The sequence below is a fragment of the Tupaia chinensis genome, unplaced genomic scaffold, assembly GCF_000334495.1.
Source record: "Tupaia chinensis unplaced genomic scaffold, TupChi_1.0 Scaffold000330_1, whole genome shotgun sequence".
NCBI lineage: Eukaryota > Metazoa > Chordata > Mammalia > Scandentia > Tupaiidae > Tupaia > Tupaia belangeri.
The window spans coordinates 1903657-1913362 of NW_006159824.1; the positions used below are offsets into that span (position 1 = coordinate 1903657).

Consider the following 9706-nt stretch of genomic DNA (forward strand, 5'->3'; position numbering starts at 1 on the left):
GGGAACATATAACCTCCGAATGAATGTGAGTTTTTGTGATGAGCAAATTTGTTTGTGGCTCCACAGCTTCTCACCATGAAGCATGATTGGGTTGTTTAACTGTGTTTCTGTGGTAGTTCCGTGAAGGCTAAATAGCAAAATTGGTGCTGAGGGATTCCTTCCCTCTCTACGCATTCAGTGCAGTAGAGGTTCTATATCTAATTGTGTATTGCCAAGGAACTACACAAAGCCCATGAGGGACATGGCCAGACAGATGCCTGACTGGTCCCCTCTAGGGGACACCCATTCTTTGTCTGTTGTAACACCATTCATGGGAGGGGGCAGACACAGGGGCTGATGGGAGGGCTTTCCCTGTAGAGGTGGAGAGGCAGAGTAGCAAACATCAGGTCATCAGTTCTGTTCTCAGAAGCTAGGACATGAGTTCCTCCCAACTGTGATGAAAAATGTCCTCCCAGAACCCATCATGGAATGGAACTGTTCACTCTGTCTGGGAAAGGAGATGGCAGGCATCACCCTCTACCTAGACAACCTTCCCTCATCAAATAGCTCAACAGATTTATGTTCCCTTTTCCTCCTCCATTCCACCTGCTACCTGCCACAGAAATACCCCTCTCCAGCACTGGGGTATCCACCATTGGAATACTGAGAGGACAGATCCCAGAGAGACCACTGTGGTCCTTCTAATTACAGTCATTGGCCAAAGGCCCACCTGCAAACTTGAACAAACTTATTGCCTACGCTGCCTGGCCTATTCAGCAGCACCCCTAGGAGGCTGCACAGCTTCTGAGCTTCTGAGCTAAGGCCCACCCCTAGGAGCCACCATCCCTCCAGAATCTTCTCATTGATCACTTCCTCCAACCAATGATCTCCCAAGCCTTCTGGGAAATGCAGGCTTTTGATAACTGGAGAGGTCAGAGATATTTGGGATACGACAGGAAAACCTCAATCCAAGTCTCCCAAGCCTACTGTGCTGGACTGTATGCTAACTTTTAAAAGGGATTCTATGGTGATTATGGAGTTAAATTCAAACCAGAGAGGTTACAAGTGCTCTGAGATTGAATGGCCTTCTTTTAAGGTGGCATGGCCACTGGAGGGAACTTCACATCTTCCCACCGTATGAGCTATGTACGACATGGTTACTGGCACCCCAGGATATTCTGACCAGTTTCCCTATGCTGACTCCTGGCTACAAGTAGCCCAAGTCATTCTGTCCTCACTCAGGAATAAAGTCTGCGCTAATCCAGTTACCTGAGCAGTGCCTCCCAAACTATATGCACACCCTGCTGCCCTTGAACAACAGGTATAAATTCTGACATTCTTGTCATTTTCCATTCTCTAGTTAAGCCTCCACACTAAGAAATTGTTCCTTCCTGTCAAGAAAATATTCACAACATTAGGCACTTATAGAAATTTAAAATGACAAAATTCCTTGCAGAACAGAAACTATCAATAACACTTTAGGATTACAGTCATTTGCAAAAAGCAAATGATACTTAGAAAGTATCACATAAAGCAATTGACCATGGACAATAAGACTTGAACCAACCATAGTTAAAGATCTGACAGGAATTCACAACCAACAAATTTGGATATATCTGACATACACCAGTTTAACATGTCTCATAAATATCACACTATAGATTCCTGGGCATCTCACGTTATTTTGGAACACAATACATATGTAAACACAGTGAGCAGGCAGGCATTGACGGGCATAAGCATCACAGACCAAATACACTGCATCTCAGTAGAGCTAAATAGGTCCTGATGGTCACTGGACCTAAATTTAAGTCTATGAGTTTGATTATAGGTAAAACTGCTCATTTCTGTTTCTCCTTACTGGGAGATACAGTGGCGGGGTGAGGAGGAGAAGGTCATCTGAGCAAGGGGGGATTCATGAATGGCATTTACAATCAGGGGGTTCTGGGAGGCACCACCAGGAGAATTATTTATTGGGGTAGCATGTATTGAGGGAAGGGTAGATTGTATGCAAAGCCAGCAGTTGGAGACCAGGTTGGGAGCAGCCTGTAAGAATAATCCATGCGTGCTGTTTTACCAACGACTATCTCAGGGATTGAGGAATGTGTATTCTTTTATCTGGCAGTCTCCATTATCCATCTTATTCTAGGGTTGCTCCCTCTGACTTTGCCCAGAGTTTGGGGTGTAAGGGGGGACTTTTGAGAGACTTGTGAGTGGCAACATGGTAGTTACAGTGGTTGGGACTTGGTTAATGGCAGCCTTGGTTGTCTAGTCTGCCAGCTGGTTTCCCAGGGTGATGAGGTTTTCCCCGCCTCTGGTATCCCCAACAATTGAAGATTGTCACTTCCTTTTTTTTTTTTTGAGAGGTTTTTGCTATAGGGCGCTTGTGCTCACCAGACAGACAGAGACAGAGAGACAGCAAGCAAGAAATCACCCCTCCCCAAAAGGGGATGGCCACGCCCCAATCCCTTCTCCTCCATTCTCTTCTCGGGATCTTGGGTATGCATGCACACGCACACGGCGTGAGTTTAAGCCACTAGGTCCAGGACTCGAACTGTAGTCTACTACATGGGAGTCCAGCAACATAGCCATTACGCTAACTGCTGGTCCCAATTGTCATTTCCTTTGGCTCCCAGACTGCTTCTAATAATTGGCAGATTTCCTCTTTGTTTTGAACTATTTTATGGTATAATGCTCCAGGAACATGCAGGGTACCAAATGCATATTGTGAGTCCATGTAAATGCTTACTCTCTTACCAGCTGCCCATCTTAAGGTATGGATTAATGCCCAGAGTTCAGCCCACTGAGCAGACCACCTTGGGGAAATGCCCCAGCCTTGATCACTATGTCTTGAGAAGTAGTATTGAATTCCATCCTTCATGTAACTGCTACTGTCAGAGAAGAGAATGAGGTCAGGGGCCTTCAGAAGTGTGTCTACAAGATCATGACATCCAGAAAAAAGAAACTCATCAAGGGCCTCTTCACAATTGTGGTCAGGAAGCCCCAGCATGGCCAGGAGGAAGCTAGCAGGGTTGAGGGTCTGCAGAGTCTGGAGTATAATTTGGGGATTCACAATTAATAGGCCCTGGTAGTGGGCCATTCTAGAGCTGGCTAGCCATTTATATCCCCTTGTGTTCTTTAGGGTGGTCACTGAATGAGGAACTTAGGCATTGATAATTGGCCTGAGGTTAACTTGCCTGCCTCTTTAATCAATTCAACAGTGGCAGTGAGAACTTGTAGGCAAGAGGGCCATCCAGATGCCACTGGGTCTATAGACAGGTAGGCAATAGGTCTCTCCCAAGGCCCAATGGACTGAGTCGGAACTCCTAGTGCTGTCTGACTTCACATATTAATAGATTGAATTCCTAGGTGACATTTGGGAGTTTTAAAGCTGGAGCTTTCCCGTGGCTTGACTTAAGATATTGGCAAACCTGCTCTTGGAGGGGTCCCCATTCAAAGGGGGCGCCTTCTGGGCCTTTTAATGGTTTATACAGTGGCTTAGCCTTTTCAGCAAAACCTTGGGTATGGTGGGATGTAAGGACACCTCAGCAGCATTCACAGCTTGCAAGAATCCCGTGGATTCCAGGAATTCACATAGTTGCTTCCGGGTTGTGGGCTGAGGCAATCCACATACCACTTGCTTTCATTTGTGCCAAGAGAACAATGTCCTTTTGTGAAAATGAATCCCAAGAATCACACCTGGGTCGTGCTCGCTTCGGCAGCACATATACTAAAATTGGAACGGTACAGAGAAGATTAGCATGGCCCCTGCGCAAGGATGACACGCAAATTCGTGAAGCGTTCCATATTTTTTCTCAACTGGATTGGTCTGAGAAGTATTTCATGATGGGCAAAGTATTTTTACAAGCAAAATGAGAAATAGCGATTGACTGTTTTTAAAAATAATTATAATAATAATAATAATGATTGGGGAAAACATAGAAAAGATATCGAATGTTGAAGCGGGGAGATTAATGTCTCTGTACTGACTGACATGCATGGCATTCCCTTTTGAAAAAGCAATGTAATACACTGTAAAGTTATATGTAATCCAATGTAATATAAAGAAGATTATGATGATAATAAAAAATTTTTTTAAAAAAGATAAAAAAGTTTCTGTACCAAAATAAATTCATATTTTAATTGTAAAATAAATAAATAAATAAATAAATAAAATAATAAACAAACCATCTACAAAAAAAATAAAAAAAAAAAGAATCACACCTGGGTATGGCAGATATGGGCTTTTTCCATCGAGACTTTGTACTCAGCCTGGACAGAAGCTGGAGCAACTCTCAAATTCTCTTCCACCTATTTTCTCAGGTTGCTGCGGTGAGCAGAAGGTCATTGATATATTGGAATAGTGTGCATCCAGTCTCTTGGCTTGGAAAGTTTTCCAAGTCAGTAGTAAGCACTTCTCCAAACAAAGTTGGAGAATTCTTGAAACCCTGAGGGGTCCAGGATCAGGAGAGTTGAGTTTTCTTTTGGGTGTCTGTATCTTCCCATTCGAAGGCAAATATTGGTTGGCTGATGGCTGCTAATCGCAGACAGAAGAAAGTGTCCTTGAGATCCAGACAAGTGAACCATTCAGACTCAGCTGGGAGAGCACTCAGCAAAGTACATGGATTGGGTACAGTGGGATGTAAGGACACCATGGTGGCATTCACAGCTCACAAGTCCTGGACTGGCTGATAGTCTCCAGAGATTCCCTTCTTCACAGGGAGGTAGGGAGTGTTCCAGGGAGACTGGCATTCAACCAGGATCCCAGTTTCTCTGAGCCAGTTGATGTGCTTCTTTATAGCCAGTCTAGCATCTCAGCTTACTGGGTACTGGCAAATGCACTTGGGCTGTACCTGAGCTGTCAGTTCAACCACTATAGGTGGGTGGTTAATTGCCATCTCTGGCAGGCTCTCCTCAGCCCAGACTGCAGGAAAGTGAAGAAAGTGCCTCATCTTCACTGGGTGCCTCAGGAGTGAATGTTCGCCATTCCTTCTCCTGGGTCATTGCCACAGTTAGGATTTTGGCAGGGCTGATGGTTAAAGCAGCTAAGCCTGATGAGTCAAAGCTGATTTAGGTTCTAAGTTTAGTCAATATGTCTCTTCCCAGCAATGGGACTGGGCAATCAGGCAGGTACAAGGACTTGTGGGTAACCAAGTGTCCCCCTAACTGGCAGCTTCTTGCCTGTAAGAAGGACTGGGTCCATGTGTTTCCAGTGGCTCCCATAATAGTAGCTTTTTGGCCTGATGGGGGAACCAGGGGCTAGGTTACAATGGAGTGTTTACAGTATCTGCCATAAATATCAAGTTTGGCCCCCTACCTTGATTTTGACCAGCGGCTCCCAGGGGCCCAGGGTCATGGAGCCTAGTCGGTCCTATCCTGATTCCATCATGGCTAGGAGGTCTCTCAAGGGCTCTGATGGAAAGTCTTGGGGGCTCCCGGTGGGCTTTGGGTTGTTCTTTCCTCTTGAGGCATTCGTCCTTCCAGTGCCCATCCTCTTCGCAGTAAGCGCATTGATGTGGTCTAAGCCTGGGGCGGCTAATTTTTGGTCCCCCTCTTGGGCTGGGTGGGACATCTGATTGTCGGAGGGCAGAGGCCAACAGGGCTGCTTTCTGTTTCATCTGCTGGCCTGTTTCCTTTTTTTCTTTTCAATCTTGGTTCACGAAGGCTTGATTAGCAATTTCCAGGAGCTAGGTGGCGTTCATTCCAGCAAAGCCTTCCTGCTTTTGGAGTTTTCTACAGATGCCAGGGGCCGATTGGGTGACAAAGGTGGCTCAGGGGCTGATTGGGTGACAAAGGTGGCATTGATCATCTGCTGGCTTTCAGAACTCTCCAGATCAAATAGAGTATAGATCCAGTATGCTTCGCAGAGCCTCTCGTAAAACTGCCCTGGTGGCTCATCTGTCTTTTGAATGATTTCTGTAGTTTTTGGTCATATTTGTAGGTTTCTTTGCACTGGCTTTCATTCTCTGCAGGAATACCTCTTGATACTTGCTGAGATGGGCGCTGCCATCCTCAATATGTAGATTCCAGTTAGGCTTTTCATTCAGAGGGGCAGTTCTGGCCCAAGCTTCGGAATCTACCACATCGTCGGGGGCATGAATAGAACTATATCTTTGCTGCTACAAGGACTCTGTGGTGCTCCTCCATGTTAAGTAGGGTGAGGAGCAGTTGTCAGCAGTTGTCCCAAGTGTGATGGTGGGTTTGGAGTATAGACTCCATGAGATCTATCATTGCCTGGGGCTGTTCTGAGTAAGAGACGGTGTGGTGTTTCCAATGAAGCAAATCAGTGGTGGTAAAGGGCTGGTAGTAGAGGGTTGCTCTGCCTTCCATTATAACCCCATATATGCCTATCTGGGAGGCCCTCAGGTCTCCCAGAGTGGCATCTTAAGAGTAAGACTGCCCTTGGGACCAGCAGTTAGCGTAATGGCTATGTTGCTGGACTCCCACGTAGTCGACCGCGGTTCGAGTCCCGGACCCAGTGGCTTAAAACTCACGCCAGGCACGTGTGCGTGCGTGCCCAAGATCCCAAGAAGAGAATGGAGGAGAAGGGATTGTGGCGTGGCCATCCCCCCTGGGGGGTGATTTCTCGCTTTCTGTCTCTCTGTCTCTTTCTGTCTGTCTGGCAAGTGTATGCGCCCTATAGCAGAAACCTCTAAAAAAAAAAAAAAAGAGTAAGATTGCTCCCAGCTCCAGCAGTTTGCTGGGTGACAGTGAGTGAGGCAGAGTCTGGACAGAGTTTGGGACTGCTGGCAGTCTCCCTCCCGAGCAGGCAGAGCTGTCGCTGGTTTCTCAGGCTGCTCTTCAGGCTCCAGGGAAACAGATGAGGGCAGGGTTTTGATCACTGACTCGGCTAGGGCATGTAGAGGTAGAGCTGATAGTGGCTGCCCTTTGGGAGTGCATTGCAAGATGGGAGCTGTGGGTTTCTTCTGGTCAGAGGTGGGAATGGGTGGCATGACACCAGCAGCCAAAATAGTGCCTTGATTCTTCCTCTTTTTGCAGAATTGTGCCCACAGTGGGGTGGCTTGGGCTATCTGTAGCTAGGAGTCAGCATAGAGAAACTGGTTGAGGTAGCCTGGGGTGCCAGTAACCACATTGTACATATCCCGCATGGTAGGAAGATGTAAAGTCCCCTCCAGTGGCCGTCCCACTTTAAAAGAGGGCCATTCAACCTCACAAAGAGCTCTCAACTTTTCTGGCTTTATTTAATTATTTATGTTTTTAGAACCAAATAGATTCTTTTAAAATAGGTAACATACAATGAATGTGGAAAATGATGGCAGCTTACTGAACACAATCCATGCTGGAAGCACAAGAAATATTCAATGGCTTATACATTCTATTTGCTGAAGCAAAACATATACTCTCAAACATAAATGATGACAGGAAGTTCATGTTATGGTAAAAATAACATTAATTAGAACTTAATCTAGCTATACATCTGTACGAATATTTATTTCTACAAGAAATTCCAGTTTCATTTTAACTCCATAATCACCAGAGAAGCCCTTTTCAAAATTAGTCAGCATGCAATCTAGCACAGTGGGCTTAAAAACCTTGGACTGAGGTTTTCCCATCCTATCTCAAATATCTATGACTTATCCGGTTATCAAAAGCCTGCGCTTCTCAGAAGGCTCAGGAGATCACTGGTTGAAGGAAGTGATCAATGAGGAGTCTCTGGAGGGACAGCAGCTCCTGGGGCCATGTCTTAGCCCAGAGGCTCAGAAGCCATGCAGCTTCCCGTGGGGGCTGCTTAAAGGGCCAGGCAGCATAGACAATAAGTTTGTTCAACTTTTCAGGGGGGGCTCGACCAAGGCTGTAATCAGATGAACCACAGCGGTCCCTCTCTGGGGGGGGTCTGTGTTTTTTGGCCTTGCAATGGTTGATACTCTGGTGCTGGAGAGGGGTATTCCTATGGTGGTTGGCAGGTGAAATGAAGGAGGATAAGGGAATGGATGTCTGTTGAGCTAATTGATGAGAGAAGTTTGACTAGGTAGAGATCGATACCTGTCCTCTCGTTTCCCAGACAGAGTGGGCAGGTTTCGTTCCACAGTGTAAGTCTTTGTAAGAGAGTCAGGATGGGCTCCAGAAGGACTTTTTTTTTTTTTTTTTTGGGCTCCAGAAGGACTTTTTTTTTTAATCACAGTAGAGAGGAACTCATGTCCCATCTTCTGGGGACAGAACTGGTGACCTGATATTCACTACTCTGCCTATCCACCTCTACAGGGAAAGCCCTCCCAATGACCTCTGTGTCCTCTCTCCCATGAACAATGTCTCAGACAAAGGGACCAATCAGGTGTCTGTCTGGCCCTGTCCTTCACGGGCTTTATGCGACTCCTTGGCAATAAGCAGTTAGATATAGAACTTCTGCCAGATTGGACATGGAGAGAGGGAAGGGGTCCCTTGATGTCAATTCTGCCATTTGGTCTTTCCAAAGTCACCACCGAAACAGATTTAAACACATCCAATCATGCCCTGTAGCATGACTATGCCATGGGGCCACAATTTACTCTCCACAAACACTCACTTTCATTCAGAGATTATATATTCCCTCCCCACATCAGCCAATTACCAGATGAGCCCTGACTGCCAGTCCAGCAACTGGAGGAGAGTGTACAGGTCTCCTCTTCCACTCAAATGGACTAACTAGGGTTCTACAGATCCCTGGGGGCTGTCCAGATTACCAGAGTTGACCAAGGTTGATGCATCAGGGTCCAGGAGTTGGTCCTTTTCTCCAATTGGAGTCTGATAACCCCAGAGACCTTGACCTCAGGGTGGGCACCTTGGCTGAGTGATCCTGACAAATGAGATGGGGGCATGTCTATCTCTTCACACCGTAGCACCTTTCCTGGGGGAAAAATGCCCTGGGATTGGGGGCATGTCTATCTCTTCACACCGTAGCACCCGTCCTGGGGGAAAATGCCCTGGGATTTCTGGCTCAAAGGGCCAGTCTGATTTTGTTTCCCAACCAAGGCCCCAAACTGTTGTGGAAAAACAGATGCTGAGGAATGAAAAGCAGCACTCTGGAGAGAAAGGAGAACTCTTTATTGCACTGGCAGGTACGGAGGAGTACTCTGAGTCTCCAGCCCTGGTGGAGTTAGGCACAGTCTTTTATGGGGGAGTTGGGGAAGGGGAAGTCTCAGCAGATGAGGGGTATCCTATTGGGGAAAGGGACCCAGGATTTGACCTAAAAAGAAAAGTGGCAAATAAGTAGGGTGTCTAACTTCTCAAGGTCTCAGTTGGCTTTTATCACTCAAAGGGGAAGGATAGTGAGTTTGCAGAGGAATGGGAAGTTTCATTAATTACCAGCCTTGAGCTATTCATGAGTTCTGGGCCTCTCCATATCACTGGACTGAGTTGACCACAGATTTTTGTAATTAGTGTAAAGGCTGGAAACTTTAAAGGAACAAATTATAATATAGTTAGAAAAAAAGATTTGCCATGGTGTGCCTTGGAATTTTTAGTTTTATTTACTTACTAATTTTAGACTAAATTTCCCTTGTTTTCAACTTATATTGGGGCCAAGAATATTGTAAAGGAAAATTAACCTCCTCCTCTTCTAACAGTTTAAGGTCCAAACATTCCTAGTGAGAAGAAATGTGCCTTAGTGGGGAGTCTCTCCTGATCCAAGGAAGATTGTCCCATCTAGAAGGAGGGAAAGGTAAATCTCTTTTAGTTTCATTGCTTTTGAATTTAATGGAAACAGCTACATTATCTGATGGAAATTCCT

At 45.9% G+C, this 9706-nt stretch overlaps 1 protein-coding gene and 1 non-coding gene across 2 annotated transcripts in view; one reads left to right on the forward strand and one right to left on the reverse strand.

Annotated features, from left to right (window-relative positions):
• Positions 1–9706, reverse strand: part of LOC102488255 (arachidonate 15-lipoxygenase) — a 143746-nt gene that overhangs the window by 33818 nt on the left and 100222 nt on the right. The window lies entirely within an intron of this gene.
• LOC114008388 (U6 spliceosomal RNA) lies at positions 3686–3792 on the forward strand. The gene has a single exon (XR_003549936.1). It is a non-coding gene; the product is annotated as a U6 spliceosomal RNA (small nuclear RNA).